This window comes from Myiozetetes cayanensis, unplaced genomic scaffold (genome assembly GCF_022539395.1).
Source record: "Myiozetetes cayanensis isolate MyiCay16 unplaced genomic scaffold, myiCay2020 scf4, whole genome shotgun sequence".
NCBI classification, from domain to species: domain Eukaryota; kingdom Metazoa; phylum Chordata; class Aves; order Passeriformes; family Tyrannidae; genus Myiozetetes; species Myiozetetes cayanensis.
In genome coordinates, this window is record NW_026087631.1 from 938,965 (window position 1) to 958,902 (window position 19,938).

The window sequence follows — 19,938 nt, forward strand, 5'->3', positions numbered from 1 at the left end:
TGCACGTGGCCTTTTGTTAATCCTCCACACCATCCTAAAAATGGTGCCAGCCATATCCATGGCACCAAAGATTTCACGCAGCACAGACAGGTAACAGAGGCAGCACCATCTGTCTGACCAGCTGCTGGGAATTAATCTGGATCTGAGAAACAGTCACACATTGTACCTGTTGAAACCATGGTGATAGATGAGGGCTTGGCACTCGTGGCCAGGAGGATGCGTTGAAGAGCGCACCAGTCTGTAAACATCCCCTTTCTGTTGCAGCATTTCCCAGATCCACACCTCTCCATGGGAGAGAGCGGGACATGCCATCTGAGACTGGGAACCCGGTGGACAATCCCCTGGGAACATGAGCAGCAGGGGCCTTGGTAGGTCATGGGACTCTGCTAGGGTTTTGCTGACAGGACATCCCTACCGTCTGCCACATGGGGAAGTGTTATAGAAGGGCTGAACAGTCTGCCCTTCTCCCTGCAGTGATTCCTACGACAGTAATAGCCACCAGGACTGAGGTGATTTCCTGTGCCATCATCTGCTGTTAACTGTACCTGACTCTACTTTCAGAACAGAGTGATGGTGGTGTTGGGATGTTGGGGTCACACGTGCCAAGGGTGTAACCAGCTGTGGTTTTGTAAGTTATGGTGATTTTTTTAAAAAAATAAATTGGAACAATTGGAATAGTTGGTAATCTAGGCAAAGTCATGGGTACACAAATCTTTCTTCAGCTCTGAAAGAGAAGCAGAGAACTTCAAAGTTATGTGCAAGTTAGGAACAGTGCTTGTTAATTTAATTATGCTGAATTTAATTAGAAAAGAGATGAAACGTATTTGAGCCCCTAGAGAAGAGAGGAATTAAGAGGTGTTATCTCCTAAGATAGCTAAGAAAGAGGAATTTATTGCCTGGGGAACACAGAGAGGTTTTTGGAGGGAGCTGGAGGAGAAGGGGTTTTTGTAGGTGCCTATATACATGCTTAAGTATGCCCTAAAACTGCTAAAGAATCCAGGATTTCCAGTGCCTGCCCTGGCTATGAGTGTCAGTTCCAAGGTGCGTATCTTGAAGGCAGTTTAAATAACAGAAGGGTTTATGCACCCAAAAGCTATCCTTTTTCCTTCAGCTCAATATCATGATGAAGGTGTGTTTTGTATGGTTTATTTGCCTTTTCATTTTGTCAAGTACTTTCATGTTCCACTGGGGGAAGAGCAGCCCTTTAGTCTTCTCTACTATATTTAATGAGTCTGGGTAAAAATATTGCGTTATAAATTGTAACCCGAGACACTGTTGTGGTGGATTATTTCCTCTTCAATGACAATGGAAAAATTTTGCCTTTTATTTTGTATAGCAGGGGAGGAATGCACAGAGCAATTCTTTCCCTCCTCCTCCAGGAATCGTGCACCACAATACACTTTCTACATTTATTTTACGAGTTTTATTTTCCTTATTAGTGATGTTATTTAATGTACTACTGTAAAGTAAATGCGTAAATGAAGTCTTAGCAGTGGCTGTGCTATTAAACTAACTAAATCCTTACTTAATGTGAAACTTAGGAAAGCATCTGTATTAGTGATGCTCAATGATGTGCTATTGAGAATTCCATACTCACCTGTAACAGGTTGTCTGGACAAACAGTGTGGCGTTCATGATTCAAAGACACACTCATGAATGTTTATGAATCGATGTTTAATGTTTCCTCATGTTTCTGTACCTCATCTTTATTGGTACTAGTGCAACTGAGCTTTATTTTGAAAAAAAGTTATTTTCTTCTCTGGACATGTGGCTGGAGCTTCTGCCACCTTACAAATTTCCATCTTGCAGTGGTAGTTCTGGTGGTGGCTCTTCTGGTCCATTGGTGAACTATGACTTTTATTCTCTTTTCACACACAGTTCTCTTGATTTTGGGAAGTGCTTAACTTTCTCCCCTTCACAGGCTGCCAGGAGCCCCTTGCAAAGAAACAAACAAGCAAGAATCCACTTTAAAACCCTGGGACCTCACATAGCAAAGTTGAGTGTTTATGTCCTGGTAGAATTCATGCTTCCAAAATACCCGTGGTGGTACCTTTTTGTGCAATAATTCAGTGGCAAACTGAGGCTACGTGATATCTGGATGGAAGAGCTTAGAAAAAAGCAGCCTGTTAGCCTATTTCCAGCTGCACTGACTTCACTGAGAATTAATCGCTCTTGAATAAAGTAGTGCAGTTGATTATTCAACAGAACTCTTCCATCTGTCTGACTCATAGTATTGTGAGCTAGTTGGGAGTTCACTGGTGTTTTTAGAAGTGATAAAGCTGTACATTTTGACCTGCTAATGGATCCTCCAAGAGTTAAAAATCAGAATATTGTCTCTTTTTTTCCCTTATTTTTGTTTGTTTGTTTGTTTGTGTTTTTTTGTGTGGTGTGTTTTTGTTTTGTTTTGTTTTTAAAAAACAATATGTTTGTAAGCATGGTGCCTGTATGCTACCAACAGAAGGTATCTGCCTTGAGTGAAGATTCACGAAACACACCAGATAAAGGAGAGCATTATTTTCAGATCTCCAGCTAGCTGCTGTTCTAGCCCTTTACATTTAATTTAGACATCCTATATAAAAGCTGTGTGGGATGGATGACACAAGGTTAAATTTTAAGCCACCATACAATGAATTATGCTGAACTGCACTTTAAAAACTGTCCTTGTCTGCTGACCTACATAATATCATTAAAGCTTCTAACCCATGTTTTCTTGGCATGCTACTTCCAAAAACATGCTTTAGAACATGAATTGCTTTAGATAATTAAAGAGAAATGTCAATGTCTTTTGGCATACTGCCACAGGGTATAGCTTTAATTACAGGAAATAAGTTTCATTCTCAGAATTGACTTGTTTGTTTGTTTGTTTTTTTATTCTGCCACTGGTTTAACAGTACCATGGCCTAGAGTATTGTCAGCCATCGGAGAATGGTTGACAGAATCAGACAATCAAAAGAAACAGCTCTTGTAGTGGGACATCGAGAGGAGAACTCCTGCTTTGGTTGGGGTTATCACTGTCAGCACCACGGAGCTTTGTGGGTGAGGATAACTCAGTGGGAGTATTGATGGTGGGAGTGACAGCAGGAACGGGGGAATCAGACCCATCAGGTGCAGTGAAGCCTGTACAGTCCTGTGGGTGCTAAGTGACATTTGAGATGAGATTACAACACCTTGATATCAAAGTCTGGGCAGTTGCTGTAGCTTAAAAAAACACAAACATCCCCCCCATTCTCCCCCCACCCCCAGCTTTGTCATTAGGAAATACCACTCGAGAGCAAACAAAGGAATGGTGTCTCATTAGTGGCAGATGTCAGGGAACCACATTTTCTTTGGCTTTGTTGACACATTGCTTTCTTAAAAGTAATCACCTTCAGCTATAATGGATTACTCCACCAGGAGGAAAACTAATCCTCCTCTTCAGCTGCCAATCAGGGCTGAAGAATGTTCCAGGAATTCCACAAGATGACACTCTTAGCAAAATAAGGGTGGTTTGGGAAATTCTTTGCCTTGGTTGCCTTGTGAGGGAGTAATGATTTACAGGGGTTTCACATTGCTCTGGAACTGTTACTGAGATTTCAGCACCTGCATCATAACAGCAACTCTGGTTTTTTCTTCTTTCATTAAGAAATATGCTGTTGACCTACAAACCGAGCAAAGCTGTCGTGGAAGTTATGTATGTATCACTAGGGAGTAATTGTTAACTCTTGCTATGTAATAAATGTCTTTTTGGAACAGGCTTTTCTTCTGTGAAAAGCAAAGTAGGAAATACACCAACTAAAATGCGCTCAAATCTAGAATTCCCAGTATTTCATTTTTAGCTGCTAGAATAGGTAGAAGCCCACTTGGCTGGTTGAATCACCCTGATATCTGCATGAGACCAAAAGGAAACTGTTCTCAACTTGTGTTTTCTAATATTAGTTGGTTATAAAGACAAAAACCTGCAAATGTATAACACTCCTTATTTTTCTTCTACAATAGCTAAGAAACACAGATACCACAATGTGTAGATCCACTCCTATGAAGTAAAATTTAGTGATCCTAACTTGTTACCCTACCTGTAGAACTGAAGTTTTTCTGTCCCTTCTTCCTCAAAGTATAAGCAGGTCCAGGGCAGGATGCCATCATCTTCTCTCACACAGAACCTTGGAAATACTGAATTCATGGGAGGAACTTGCAGAACAGGAACTTGCTACTTTAGCCCACAGTGAAAACTGAAATGTAGAAGTCAAGGGCTGCTTTGGTTACTACAGTTTTGTGTTTGAATGCTCAGGGTAACAATATTTTGATTTGAACAGGCAGGCATAAGTGGGAGATGGCACAGGAGTTTTTAAAACAGTTTTGTCACTGAAGCACCTTCTGAAATGATCACAAGTAGCCTCCAGGCCCCTGAGCTCTTACATTTCTTCTCATACCCATTTCTCACGTCTCTTTCGGTTTGCCACTGGGAAAAAAAATGGGGAGAAGGACAAAGAATGACAAAAATATCCATTATTATACCAGAACCTTCTCAAACCCTCCAAACAAGTTCCTTGTTTATGTGATTTCAATTTTTGTAGAATTTCAGTTTCAAACCTGAGCCATTGAAACTCTGATCTTCCTTGCACCGAGAAATTTACCAGTAGGAAAGATTTTGATGAAAATTAACTTCTTCAGTAGAACATCTCAGAAAAGATGGTATTAGCTATAAATAACTGCTATAAAATGAATTTTTCAGATCATATAAAGAGAACAAAAATCTCTTACAAACTCCGTTCCAATAAAGCCAGTGCCACTGCATGGGATTGAACTAAGGCTGAGTTCAGTGTGGCAGATAAGTCTTGAGAGGATGTTATATAGATCTATACTGTGGGGAAGCAATTTAAGACACTGACAGCTGTTGTGGTAATCTGATGGACCAAAGATGGTTAATTGAAAAATGTGTGGGTTTTTTGGTGTTTCAGAAGACTGTTTTGAACAAACATCTTTGAGCTCAGGTACTGCACTGAAGTGTAGGATAGGAACTGTCTGGTAGGTGTTTGATAACACTTGAAAGTGAATTTAGATGGAAGAGTCTGAATTTATGGCATTTCAGCTCTTTCTGGTGTATTTCAGCTGTGCACAATCTCACTGGACCTTGCTCTTTTAGATTACACATTTTCAGGATGAATTAAGATGTTGTCAAAGGCAGTGAGCTGGAAACTATTTGGGGATAGCTTTTCTACTCTACCTCTAACCAAGCTTTTTTTTAAGTTGTATCTACTTTCAGAGGGTTATGGTCCTGCCTGACACATTTTTAAAACTACTGCAGTTCAAGTGACACATTACACCTTTATTGAAGTCCCTTGCTGAACTGAAGTTTGAAAAATACTCCTTTGCAGTTTACCTTGTGGGACCTCTTCACTCTGCCATTGGCATAAATAAATAAAAATGCTAACCAATTGATATGTGGGTGTTGGTCTGAAACTTTGACAGTTTGTACAGTTGGGCTGAAAAACTCGTGTATGCCAGGGTCTTCCTGGGAGTTCTAGTGCTTCTGAGTAGGCAAACAGTCCTTTGTAAACAGGTTTTATTCTGCTCTTTCCCCATTTCCACTTACAGTCTCTGCAGGAATCAGAACATACAGCACTACGAGAAAAAAAAAAAAAAAGAAAACCAACAAAAAAAGGAGGAAAACAATGGAATAAAGCAATTACAGTCTTTCAAACTGCCAACAGTGCCTGCTTTGAGCTTGTATTTGTTGTGAACTCCAGCTCTGCTTACAATTTTGTGTGTGACACAAATGAGGAAGAGGGGGAGAAACATCAATTGTTTTCTCTGGTGAAGAAGGCAGTAGATTTCAAGGGCAAAACCCTCCAAAATTAAGCAGAGGTTTCTTGGGCATCACATTAGGGATTAGGTCCTAAATTTAAGAGGCAAACAGTGCTGATCAATGGTTATATTTGGCTAGCACTGGTTGAGTGGTTTTCAGTGGTTGCCTCTGCTTTGTGCTTCATGAAACGAAGCTGCAACTTTGCAATTTAAAGGCTGCATTTAAAATAACAACCAGTAAACATGAAGTACTGCAGAAGGAAGGGTTCTTTACAATGCAGTTATGACTCATGGAACATTGTTTAAATTGTCCTAAGACTCTTCTTTAAAAGAAGCTTATCTTTGTGAAGGAAAAACGTTGTTTTCATGTGGAAGGAGTTCATGTGTAGGGATACTGGCTCCTCAGCTGTTGGCAGTCATGCAGAAGAAGTGGGCATGATGTACAGTGTAGCAAGCAATGGGTTTTCTAACTCTTTAGCAATAAAGACCTGTTGTCTTAGAAAAGGCTGTACTAAGGTCCTTTTTGGAAAGGCCTTTCATTGCACAGTGTTGCACACACCTTTTACTCATTAAATGTGCTTTTAAGATTTGACAGTGGCGTGTGCAGTGTTGTGTGGAGGTCAGACTGATGTGTCTTTAGCCTTTGTACTCCAATCTATACCTACACACTTAGATCAAATTCTGTGTTTTGAAAGATCTTCTGCCTCATCACTGAGGCTGATGCTGGCAGCATCCACTGCAGCACTGGGTAGTTAGCACATTTAAAACTCTGGTAAGCCACTTCTAGCTAAGACTTAAACGCAAAAGGACGCATAATCATGGAGGAATCCACATTTTTAAGTCTAATTTGTTCTTAAGTAAAAATGTGGCCTCCCATTCATCTTTTATAGCTCATAAAAAAAAATTTGTTGAGTTAGAACTTATTCAGTTGGGCTGACAGCATGCAGGATGTGTTTCATCTGACAAATTTCTTCTGAACCTAAAACGGAAAATGCTGAATGTCGAAATTTGCAGCTCATTCAGTTTTATCTTTCTAATTCCTGCTAAATATTTCCTCTTAAATAATCAAACTTGCACTTCACTGAAGTTTATGAGGATGTTCTTTCAAAGAAGCAGGTTTTGTCTATATAACATCATCAGAAACATGTGGACCAGACCCTGGCATCCACAAAAAGCCCCTGACTGTTCTGGTCTTCCACCTAAGCATAATAATATAGGGATGTCTATCAGGTGCAAGGCTTTAGATGGCAAATTTAAGGGTGAAACCCCAGAGTAGCTTTTATCAATAGTGATGGTTATTCAGAACTATGTAAAATAGTATCTGTCACACTCCACTGTCTTAATGATTGGGATATATATGAAATGCTATCCAAACACTGTTTGTGATGTCATAGTAAATTAATTTTACTTAAAATTAGAAAATCTTGGGAAATATTTTGCTGTATCACATGAAAAATGGGAGTGCATTTAAATCATAGTTTGTGCATACCTAAAGTTAAGATTGAAGGTTAAAAATTTACACTTAATTTTTCTCCTCATCTTGCAATAGAATCTTTTAGTGCAGTTTCAAAAATGTATTTGTTTTTACATTCGTTCAGTGGCTGGAACATTTTGTGTGGCAGAAGAGCTTAGCATTTGAACCAGATTAGGTCTGAGAACTGATGATGGCAAACCAGCCAAGCGAAGCTCGTGAGGACTGATAATCAGATCTTCTGCTTTGTTATGATTGCCTCTCACAGCCAGGTCAGTTTCTTGATCTGTTTCTCTGTGTAACCATATAGGCACCAGAGCTGGCACAACAAATGGCCCAGAGCAAGGAAGGAGCACTGGGATGGGCCACTGATGACAGCCCAGCCCAGGAGCCTGCCTGGTGATGAATGGTTGCAGATGGGAATCTAAATATTTGGAAGGCTGATATGAAGTCAGAGGAGAAAGAAATGTGGCCTTCATCATCTACCATAAACAAATGAGCTGTTCCTGTTGTCCTTAAAATACTGTGACTGTTTTTCAGTGTAGACCAACCAATCATGTGGATTTTGTCCAGAAATGGCAAAAGAGCTGTATAAAATTCTGCTCTTTTAAATATCAAGGCTCCATAAGCAAACCATTGCTTTTCACTAGGGATTCATTCTCTGGTAAATCAATAATTGCTAAAAACACCAATATCTCCTAATCTGACTTCACCTGTAGTATAATTCAGCATTGAATAATTCCTTTTCTGAGATTTATGAATTATGCATTAATATCAGCTTATGCACTTCAAAGATCACCCAAAAGTTAATGTACTATTCTGCTACTATATTCTACTTGCTCATCTCAGCATATTTTTTTTTGTGAGCCAAGAGAAGCAGGGAATGCATGTGATAATCAACTCTGACCCCGGGAGCCAGAATGTAGGTAGAGCATAGTGAGGAGAATCACCCTGTAGAAAAGCTATAGAAAATCACAGTTGTGATTTACCCTTTTAAGAAATGAAATCAGGTACGATCTATTTATTTACCATCCACAGAAAGGGTAGTGTAGTCTGTGTAAAAGCTGTGCTACCTCCCCTATACTTTTTTAGAGCCTCACTCTCTCTACAGTTGAGAGGCAAAACTTGTCCATGCCTCACTTCTGACCCTATCAGCTGGGATGACAAAAGCAGTGCCTTTGAAAATGCAAACAAACAAATAAGCAAGCACTATTTGATCTTGGTTTCCCAGATTTATTTTACCCCTTTGCAACACTTTGTGAAACTTATCTCAAATCTGGTTAAAATCAGTGCAGCGACACTATTTAATTCTTCCATTTCCTCAGAAAACCAAGTTAAAATCATGCTGTCATCTTCTTTAAGCCACAGGATCGAGGAATGCTTTGTAGGTACAGTATTAGTTTTGCACATTTTGGCCTCTGACAAGGAAGACTAATTAGTGGATCCATTGCTTGAGCAGAATTTTATTTATCCTTCTTGCATTCACTTGCCCTGAGCTGCAACAGCCTAACTCCATGTTGCTCAACAATATGCCTTGAGAATTGTTCTTCACAAGCTGTCCTATTGCAGAAGGCTCCTTGTGTCTTCTTGACAGCTAAGGCTGCACTGGTGGCTGCTTGTCCAAATAATGAAATGGGCCAAAATAGCCCCATCTTGCCTGAGTTGTAGACTGTTATTTTTCCCATGACCATCTCTTCACAATGTGAGCTGAAAATAATCCAGTTAATGGATGGAAAGTTTTGTGGGCAGACTTCAGAAGCAAGATGATTCGTTGTTATGAAGTAAATATGGATGATATGGTTAAAAAATTAAGAAAACAGAGAGATAAGACAGGGTGATATTTAGATTTCTTCCAAGCTGTCTGTTTGTTAAAACTCATACCCTTGTCACTGAAAATCCATACTGGGACTAATTTGGTTTTTAAGCAAATCCTCAGTAATAAATCTCTCAAGTATAAGTCTTTGGCTAGATTGGTCTAAAGTGATTTGACCTGCTCCTACTCTTCCCTGAAGCTTGCCTTGCTGTTCCTTGCCTCCATGTACCTCATCTCCAGCGCTGGTGTGCTGGACCTCTGCACACACTGTCCCAGTGCAGCCTGAAAGGGAACTCTGAGCTAAATCCTCAGGACCTGGAGCTGACACTTCACGTCCCTCCATGTGGATGTAAAAGTATCCAGATCTGAGCACTGGGCAGGCAAATCTCCAGCCACCCTGCCTTTCAAGGAACATTGTGGAATACAGACATAAAGGACATATTTCACCCTCCCCTCCCTGTCTCACCTTTTGTAATTGATGCAGCCTGTCAGCATCACTACCCAAGGCTGTCTAAAGCTCTGCTAACCCTTTTCTGTCCCTAAGTTTACATCTGCCAACTACTACTGTCTTTCTGCCTGTCATTTCAAAGTGAGACTTTAAAAAGCAGAAGTTACTTCCTCCTAAAACATCTACAGTGAAGGATCTGCGGGGATCCTGATGAAGAACATCAGCTTGTCATCCGTCCACTCTTTGCTGTGACATACACTGAACATGAGCAAGGGAACAGGGACTGGGTGCCACCAGGCTTTCTGTGGTGCTTGCTGGAAGCACAACATGCTCACTGATATGCCAGTGTGGAAAGTGCAGTGTAAAATAAAGTATGTAAGGCTCACTATGAGGGAAAGATGCTTTTATGCACAGCCAGTGAAACTCCTCAGGACTAATCGTTCAAAAAGATGAGGAGAACTGACAGCAAAGAGGTTACAATGGTTTCTCTCTGAATTTCTACACAGAGGAGGGTAATCAGTGGGACTTCTAAAATCAGACACACCAGCTGGGTGCAAAATACTGCTGTTTGAAAACCCCTTGATACAGGCGCTCAGACTACAATTAGCTGCACAATGCACATGCAGCCTTAGAGCATTTGAGAACTGGAAGCTATCTTGGGAGTAGAGTACAACATAACCCATCTGCATGTACCAGGAATTTAGTTAGGTTTTGGCAGGCAGAAGCTCTTGTTTCTTTTGCTTTCCCCCTCCCTCCAGCACCACGCAGGGGGATGGAATGCTCTGTGCCTGTGCAGCAGCACAGGGCTCCATCACACTCGGCTACTCAAGGTGCAGAATGGTTACAGAAGTTAGGCACTGCACTTATCAGCCTCCTGTCTGCCTGCAGATTCCTGTCTTGCTGACCACAGGACTTCACTACCTGTGCCAGGATTTACAGGTGCGCCTGAACGCCAGCACATTTCAGACTTGGGGTAATTTGTTCTCTATCAGCCTACATGGGCTATGAGAGGGTTTCAAAAGTGCAGAGGAAATAGGCAGGCTCAAGGAATTAGATTGTGAACGTAGCACTACTTGCATCACTACATTTCAGCACACTTTCTTAACACTCACTTTCTTGTCAAGGAATTTGAAAGAATTTAGTCAACATGTATTTCTGGTCCTATTTAGGAAGCTGCCCAGCCAGTGTACTTTCCATGTTAAAACACTAATACATGAATCATGAAGTTAATGCACAAAAGAGAGTGCAAGAAATGATTGTGAAAACATTTTTGTCTCCAAGATCAGCTTGGTGAAGACACTAATTTTTTAAGAATTATGCAAAAAATAAAAACAATTTTTAAAAATCACCTTCAAAACTCATTTTCTGTTAATAGTCTCTAATATTCCTATGTATTACAGGCTTGGTAACAGAAGCTTCAACCTTACAAAACTGACTTGTTACCTTGAAAGGAATTATAAAGTTGGTTTGTTTATTTTTTAGCTACCATCTAAACCAACTTTTAAATTTTCCTGTAGCCCCTCTAAATATATCACTCTGAGAACTTCTTGGTTAGATGGAGTAAGAGAACCGACAATATAAAAATATCATTAACTAATCCCAGAGAAAACACAACACAAATACCCATCGGGGCATGGTTTGCACATGCCTGTTTTTCGGTGTGGGGTCACACTAAAGCCTTCTACCTGCTCATTTTTTTGTTCTCTTGGGGGTATCAGCCGAAGTGCTCGTGAAGCCACAAGATTAGGTAATCAGGGAATATATCCAGGTCAAAAATACTGGGTTTTTCCTTTTGATTTTTTGTGTTTTAAGGGTAGTTTCCAACGTGCCTCACTTGTTAGCTCATTTCATTCATGTGGTCCCACAAAGAGGAGCACCAGCATAACCCGTGCCCGGTGGGAGGGAGGGGGAGGAACCTCTGCCAGTGCCAAGGGAAACACACATGCAACCCACTGGCTTCCCCCTCTCCCTGCCCAGAGGTGCCAAAAGTCCCTGAACGGTGCAAGGGCCGAGGGGGGTCCTTCAAATGAAACACACCCACAGACACTGCTCGTCCGCTGCAGCGTGCGCTGCATTCCAGAACATTCCGCCCTCCCAGCCGGCAGCTGACTGCAGGAGCGCTTTTTTGAAGCAGAAGTTCAGCACAGAGCCCTATAGCCAGAACCAAACGCTTCCCTGAGTACTAAGTGCTATACATGGCAGTTGTTCATGGCAGCCACATTTTTATGCATTTGCAGGCTTAATATAGTAAGCATAATGTAAACATGCATCACCCTCTTGGCTCAGCAGTCATTCATGACTACCCTCATTGCGATTGTGGAGCTGCAAAGTGGTGCCTGGTTTTCTCTTACAGACACCTCTAGAGTAATTTCCTTAGGAAGTAAGCTCACTCTCCCCCATGGAAGGGCTTTCAGAAAACGAGGGAAATCCTTTCAGTGCCAGCCGCTGAAGGCTGGGCTGGAGTGCACGCGCTTTTTTATTTATTTATTTTAAACACCAAAGTATTTCTGTGTAACAACTTGTCAGCTAATGAGTTCTTTTTAAACGTGGCTCCTAAACAGTGTACACAGTATTGTTTTACTAATAGTCTCCAATTAATAGGCACTATAAAAATATAAACAGCAGGAATGGAAAAATCATTAGAAGAGTGGCTTTTGGCTTCTTTCATTCAGGCGAAATAAATGGGTTATATTGCTGCTGTTATTACTGATACGAGACATAAAGCAGATTAAAACAACATATGTTTTCAATACTAAACTCTGACTTGAGATGTACACGGATGCAGGCTCAAAACAGGGAAAATATATTGCTGTCAGTTTGGAAAAAAGGCTGCTCATTCAACAACCCTCTCCCTGTACATCACCAAAACCAGGAGACACCACGCCCCCAGGACTGTGCAAACTGTCATCGGGGAGCTGCAGGAGAGGTGCAGCTTCAGTTGTAAAGACTGGAATAGTCACTCCGTTCCGCAAAATATTTTGGCTCCACCTATGCCGTCTATTTAAATAACCTTTTTTCCCTCAAAGCAGGAGCAAACAGCGCTGTGCCTCCTAAGGAGCACTTATTTACACAGTGATGTATGCCCGCAGTCACCAGGGAGGGTGAATGTCTCGTTCAGAGCAGCACTGGTACCTCGGCTACAGAGCCACTCACACACAAACTGCACTGCTCAGTGTGTCTGTCTCACCAGTGCAGCCTGGAAACAGGCTGCTAAGCACACTGGTGTCTTTCATGACAGCTTCGAGGTCTCTGGGATACAGTAAGGGTGTTTGGGACTTCGTGAACCTTCCCCAGTCTTCAGAATGCCAGCTCATATATCCGGTAATGCTCGTGGGAAGTCTTAGAGAGGTACCCCAGCTGAAAGCACACTGACACTGGATGTGATTTGGCAACCATATGTAATTCAAAGGGTTTGTCTCAAAGAAGCAGCTTCAAAAGAGCGACTTTGGGAGAATATTATTCTGAGTTGTAAAACAATAGTAGAGCTAGTAAATTCAGGACAATACAAATAACACATAACCAACTGTGTCATAATCCTGCCCTCCCATGATATATATGCCTTAAAAAAATGCTTGCAGGGTTAATGACAGAGAAACCACGTGGAAAAGCTGCTTCACTGAGGGTTGCTGACTATTGGTCAGCCTCTTAGCAAGACCTGACCCAGATTCAGAGGTTGTCTCCAAATGGAAAGATGAGAAGATATAATGTAATTTGCTATCAGAATGACACATAACTGGGCAAGAGCTCTCCTGTCACTACCCCAACCCACGGATAAACTGCTTGGCTACAAAGGGCAAGGGTGGTGGAATAAAGGGCAGAGGGAATGGCCATTTCTCCTCTGCAGCTGAGCAGGAGCTATCTACACTATTATAAGCTATTCTGGGGCTTGAAAGTCTTCCAACCCTACTGATGTCTAATCTTCTCTTGTTCATGATCACTTCCTTGGTACCTATTTCTCTTCAGCACTGTGTTGTTGCCTATCTTACACTAGGCACCCATAAAATAAAGCCCATTTAAAGTTTGCAGATGGGTTAAAACAGTAACAAAAAAAGTTTTCTTCATCAAGAATCAGTGTCTTTTCCAACCCTAAGTTTGCTGCTTCCTGAAGTAATGAAAGAGATGTATCTTTCCTGCTCTAACTAGGATCTGTGAGCTAAGCCAGTGAAGGTGTGTGTACCTAACTGTGGCTTCAATAAACAGAGTTTAGGGTTTCTCAGAGCAAGGTATCCTCTCAACAGGCAAACCAGCTAGTGGCTGTGTCCCTTTTAGTCTGCACACACCCATCAGCCAGGTTTTGCATCTCCCATTTTTAATGGGGAAAAAACTGGAAAGGATGACCTTCATAATCCCCTCTACCTGCTTATGCAAAGCTCAATAAAGACAAACTTGTAAGCTTGCAGCCATACAAGTCAGCAAGCTGTATAGCTCATGACTTTGTAGCAGTGTGTTAGGCAAATATCTGAATTGCAGTTAGAAAAAATACCTTGGAAGGAAAAACTCCTAGCAGTGATTCCTTTTATCCATGGAAGGATGTTTTTAAGAGAAGAAAATCAATGTTGTCTTTAAACATCTTGAATTTTGCTCAAGACTAAAAAAATGCATGTACTGTGAAGTAGCTCGGGTTTATGTTCCTGCAATTTAAAAAGTTCATACAGTAAGTTTTATTTCACCATATTTCTGGTCACAGATATTTTAACCTAAGTTATCAGGCCACAGTCTAGCTTTGACACCATAAACTGAATAAAATATAGATGGTATTTATGTAAGCACCTAAATAAATATATGTATAGGAAAAAGTAGTAACATTAAAGACTAAGTACTGCCCTTAGAAAATTAATTGTTGAAATGTAAAACCAGTAAACACTTGAATATATAATATGACCCATTACTATCTTTTGAAGCTTAAACCTTACAAACACCTATGGTTTTAATTACTCAATTTATAAACATTTATTAATTAAATTAATGAATTAATTTTTTCATATTGTGTTTTTCAAGATTCTGATTTATAGAAATATGTTTTCTTGCAAGCCTCTAGAGTCTTAAGTAGAATGAAAAAATATGGTACCATTTTAAAATAATAAACTACAGTGAGGAAGTTACTTGTAGAACAGCAGCATTTCAGTGTGAAACTGCCAACACATTTAGTGCCTAATGCCTATATTTAATTAAACCAGTCTGTGAGCATAACAGAGAATGCAACGTCTATGCTTTTGAAGATGGTCCAGTGTGCATTCCACATGGACTCTGTGTGTGGTCTTTTCATGGTCAGAAAACAATATTCTTCTCATGTCCCATGTTTTCTGTGGTAATCTTAGTTAGCTGTGTACTCCATCCAAATGCTGAACAGTCAATCTCTTGCAGATTCACAATGAAACCCTCCAGTGTCCAGCCCTGCACATAATATATGCTTTGCTCCTGGTATTATGCTGTCACTGACTGTGAAAGCTCTGTAGATGAGCTTGTCATATCCACCCTTTAACATTAGTTGTTTTATTTTGGTTTTGGGGGAAAAGTGGAGTGAGTAATGATTTACATTTTTATATATATGCTCTAAATCTCATATTCATGCTAAGCTATAATGATTCCCTCATTAGCTCTTTCAGTTTAGTTGTGAAAACACTGGTTATGAGAAGAGCCAAAGAGGGCTAACAGGAAGGAGGTTCTGCACCACCAAAGTAGGATTTGAAGAGTTTCAGGACATTGCTAAGCCAGGCAAGATTTTCCAGAGTACTTCCAAACCAAGAAATCTGAAAAGAAGATGGGGAACTCATAAGCAATACCATTTTTATTATCAGCTTTCTTATCCGTTTGTTTCTGGAGATGTTAGGCTCAGATCTTTGATGTTTGTGTATTGCAGGGCTTCACAGTATCTTCAGATGATCCTTAAAGTTTCAGTGAAAGCTGCCTTGGTCAGCTAGGGTGTCTCAACGTAATATGTAATACACCCCCTCTTCAATGGGGAATTTAATTTACTTTAAAAAGAACGCAAGACAGTCACAAGCAGAAGTGGCTTTTCACAGAGTATGGAACACAAACTGACAGCTGTGTGGTGCTGGTGCCATGAGGAGGCCTGACTATCCATTGTACACCAGCTTGGCTAACACCCTGCTTCCAGCCACGTCTCCCTTACACAGAGGGAAGGGAGGGGAAGAATGGAAAGATATTTGAAGATGCAGCTCTGGCCTTTCTGGACAGTCAAGACAGAGAGTGATAGCTGGGTATTCATAACTCTGGAGAGTGGTTCATCACTGATTCATACAAGCTGTTCCCTTCAATGAAACAGGAAGGAGCCAGTACAATAGAGGTTTTACAGAGTGGAGAAACAGGGAAGGGCTTAGCATCACAAGGCAATAAATTGCTGTTATTATGAGAGATGTTATAAAACAGTTTGTGGTTCTAAGATTAATTTTAGTTCAAGTTTCAACTTCAGAACATTTGCCAGTTGCTGACTCTCAAACCATCCTTCTCTCAGTCACAAAATGGGGAACTAGCAGAGCACAAAAACCCCTTCTACAAAAAGCTGCTCTGCTGCTTACGTGCCCAATTACCTCACTGAGACTCAGGGGTACACTCTGCAAAGGTTTTCAAGACTCCTTGAACCAATTCTGGACACCACATATTCCAGAGAATATGGGATTTTGTCGTAGTTTACAGTTCATTCCCAGTTCAACATTAAAAGTGCACAGAAAGCAGCTCCTTCTACTACTTTTATGGCAGATGGTCAGGTTAGTCTAGTCTTCCAGTCATCTGAAAGTCTAGTCTTCCAGTCATCTGGAAAAACATCTACTGTGACAACACAGGAAAATTGTAATGTGTATTTTTGTATTAGGTCTTCAGCTATATCCTAATTGTAACTGTACTGTGGGTGAATCTAGTACCAATACACTTGCCCACTCCCACATGACAAAAAAGACAGGTAAACTGCCTTAGAATGATGTTGAAAGATATTTTTGACCACAGCAAACCACCAATACACTCACATGCATTTTTATAAATATGGGACAATTGTGAAATTAATTTCTCATCCAACCTTAAAAAATTAGCAACAAAAAGTATACTAGAAGTATAACCTAAACCTGTTGTAAATATTTTTTTTTATACAATGAAATTCCCTCTGTCCTTATTTGCAGTCTGAGTCTTGGCTCTTTTTATTTTCATCTGTCCTATTAGTCAGAAGTAATTTTTTGGTGTGTAAATGGCAGTTTATGTATATTACGCCTTGGCAATGCTTCCCAACCGTTTTGGTACAAAAAGCAAGCTGCCTTTAAATGTTGCAGCAGTCTTAAATGACTACTACGTAATTGCAACTGTGGCTGTTTCATCTTGTAACCGTTCCACTTCTTTTGTCCCTCCCACAAATTATTTTTGATAGGGGAACAATAGAATGAGCCGTTCTCCATAGGCAGCATTTTGCTGCCGCAGTGAAACAGGCTGAGGAGTAACATTCTTGCTCGATAAATGTGCTTGTGGCTTCACAGACCGAGGAAGGAACAGGACGAGCTTGTGAGCCTCAGTATCTTGTTTGCTGACTGCCAACAAGTCACAGGAGGGTCACGCAGGAAGTAAAATATGATTTGGTGCAAATGGCTCTACCCTGAACTCAGACCCACAAGTCCAGAGAAGCAGGCAGGTGGTGTGCAGTTACAGTCACAGCACAGGACAAATTAGGGGGAATTACTATTTTGTGTCTGTGTGCATTCTTGACAGGAGATGAGGGAGCAGACAGTGACAGTTCACAGGAATGAATTCAAAGACTGCGTGAGAGGACAAAGGGGAGAAACCCAGAGAAGTCAATACTTGCAGAGGACTAAATCTTTACTGATACCCACTGCATCTCCCCCGCCCTTAGAAAGAGACCCAGGGAGTAATCTAAAAGGCTGCGATCTGCTGAATAACCATGGCAAGCTCTGTTACTGTCCTGTAGGTCCTGGATGTCATGGTTTAGCAATGGTATTCCCAAATTTAGTACTCCCACTAGAAAGAAAGCGATGAGCTGCTCCCCTCCCCACCCTGGCGAGAGAAAAAAGGCAGAGATTATGGGTTGAGATAGGAAAAATTTACTGGAAACAGCAATCAGAAAAGAAAACAGTCAGTAACAGCAACAATACTAACAACAGAAGTGTACAAAGAGAGGGTGATTCACAAGCAGAATGCTCACCAAGCCCGGGACAATGAGAGATAGTGGCAGACGGACCCTGCGCCTGCCACGCTTTTTTGCCCATCCTTTTCCCGGAAGCGAGTCCTTCACTTCCACCCCCAGCGATCACAAGAGGAGGGACAGAATAACAGACGAGACACGCCTACACGGCTCCAGGCTCAGCCCTCATGGCTACTGCCAAAAATTAACTCCGTCCTGGCCAAAACCGGACGCTGGGGTACCTACCGCTCCTTGGACAGCATCCCTGTGGCAGGGCGGGTGCGATCCCTTAGTGCTGCTCAGATCCCGCTCCTCCAAACCAGGGGAATCACGGAGGTGAACTAGGGCTGCTTTCTGCACAGGGTTTTCCTCCCGGAGAAAGCCGGTGAGTGGATGCTGCGTGGTAGCGATGCGCTCACGCCCCGAACCGATGCGGCGCTGGGAGGCACACGGGAGGTGTGGTGTGCTCAGGCAAGGTTTACCTCATACAGCGTGCAGGCACCTGCCCCACACTGCGTACAGCCATGCTGCAGTTCAAGTTCTTATGACAATTTTTGCACAGAAAACCGCAAAGACTGTCCTCCCTCCCCCTTTCAATAGAAAAAACACTGTATAAACAAAAGAGCCAAATCCTCACTCATGGTATAGAGGGCTCTGTTCGAAGCTCGGCAGCTGAATTTTGCTTATCCCGGAAGCAACTCAGAATACACAGGACAGTTGCAAAATCACAGCAGGTCTGCCTTTCTAGCTGGTATTCTCTACACTGCAACATTTTTGGTCCTGATGGGCATTGTCTGTATGTAATTAGGGAGCGGTTTGGTAACTGAGTTTGCACAGATGATAAGGCATCCATCAGCGTAGTATAAATGTTATAAGGCTCTGGGGAAAGGACCACCTTATAAATGAGTGTTTATATAATGTCCTGCACAATGGGAAACCAAATCTCTTTGAATTCCTAGATGCCATCCAAACATGTCTGTAAGTGTGTATATATTTCACGAACATTACACAAAGACCAAAAAACTAAGTAAAAGCCAGATTCCTTGCCCCTCCTTAATTACTGAGGGATTTTTGAAGAGTCTCTTTCTGACTGGGTCTCTTTCTGAAATTTTATTCAATTTTATTCAAAAGGAATAATTTATTAGACAATGGATATATGAGAGCAAATTTTCTGGAATAAGAGAGCTGGGTTTGAATGGCACTGTTTTTCTGCCTATAGCTATGCTTGGGGCAAGGGTAAGGTCTCCAGATCTGCTGTAAGGCTTGCAGAAAACCCTTTAGTCAAGAATCTGTGTGTATTTATAAACTGACCATCATAAATTTCAGTTCAAGATGGAACAACTTCCTTTGTAAGTCCTTCGGACAACACCTGAGCGTAACTCTGACGCCAGCACAAGTTATGCCGAGTTATGAGGGAAGGGAAGGTCAGTTCAGCACAGCCTCTCAATGCACTTTGCTGGCTGACTGGATATCATTGGATTCAGGCTTTTGAGAGCTGGATCTCTGATCTGATCCTAAGGGACTACAGATTAAGTAACAAAGAGGAATGATACATGCAATAAACACAGTATAGTCTTTTGCTGTGGAAGTGGTGATTTGAATGGGAAGCCCTGAGGCATTAATAAAGACAATAGCAAACATGTAGTAAAATTACTTTGACTCTACAGACTCTTAGGAACAACAACAACAAAAAATTGTTTCTCTTCCTATTTTATATGTATGTGTACATGTTTGTGTACACCTAGATGTGCATATGCGAGACACATATGTATGTGTCTTTCAGCCTTCAAGCAAACCAAACCTCTTTTCTTTGGGACAGCAGCTCAGTGTCTGAGGTTATAACCGGGGGATGCTGTGGTGGCTGTCAGAATGACCAGTGTTTAACAAAGACCGTCTTTCCTCGGCTATTTCCCCCATACTAAATTGGAACACATTATGTGAGGGGCCACCCTGGTTTTATTGAACTCAAAACCACTACAGGGACTGAAAGTGACTCTGAAGCTCTGAGCATAAACCTTCTTTGTTGTGTGTGTGTGTGTTAGCATGTCATCTTTTGGGATAATCATCCAAATGTGGTGCCTACGGAGATGTGGCTGATTCAATACTTGTGCTCCCGGGTGGTCACCCTGTAATTTAAAGACTCACTGGCCTCACGAAGATAGCCACAAATGGAACAGTAACCATAATTACAAGAGGCTGTTCTACTAATCCATAGTTAACAAATGTTAGTTAAAAGATAAATAAGCCTTATGCAAGCATTTCCTGGAGGTGCATGAGCCTCG

At 41.3% G+C, this 19,938-nt stretch overlaps 1 long non-coding RNA gene across 2 annotated transcripts; it reads right to left on the bottom strand.

Annotated features, from left to right (window-relative positions):
• Nucleotides 1-1,690: 1,690 nt before the first annotated feature.
• On the bottom strand, nt 1,691-18,043 carry LOC126647200 (uncharacterized). 2 transcript variants are annotated; one of them, XR_007630532.1, is made up of 3 exons: nt 17,903-18,043; nt 4,053-4,208; nt 1,691-1,935 (listed from the first exon to the last, which is right to left on the bottom strand). It is a non-coding gene; the product is annotated as an uncharacterized LOC126647200 (long non-coding RNA). The 2 variants fall into 2 exon arrangements; XR_007630531.1 differs by lacking the exon at nt 17,903-18,043 and adding an exon at nt 17,678-17,761.
• Nucleotides 18,044-19,938: the final 1,895 nt, after the last annotated feature.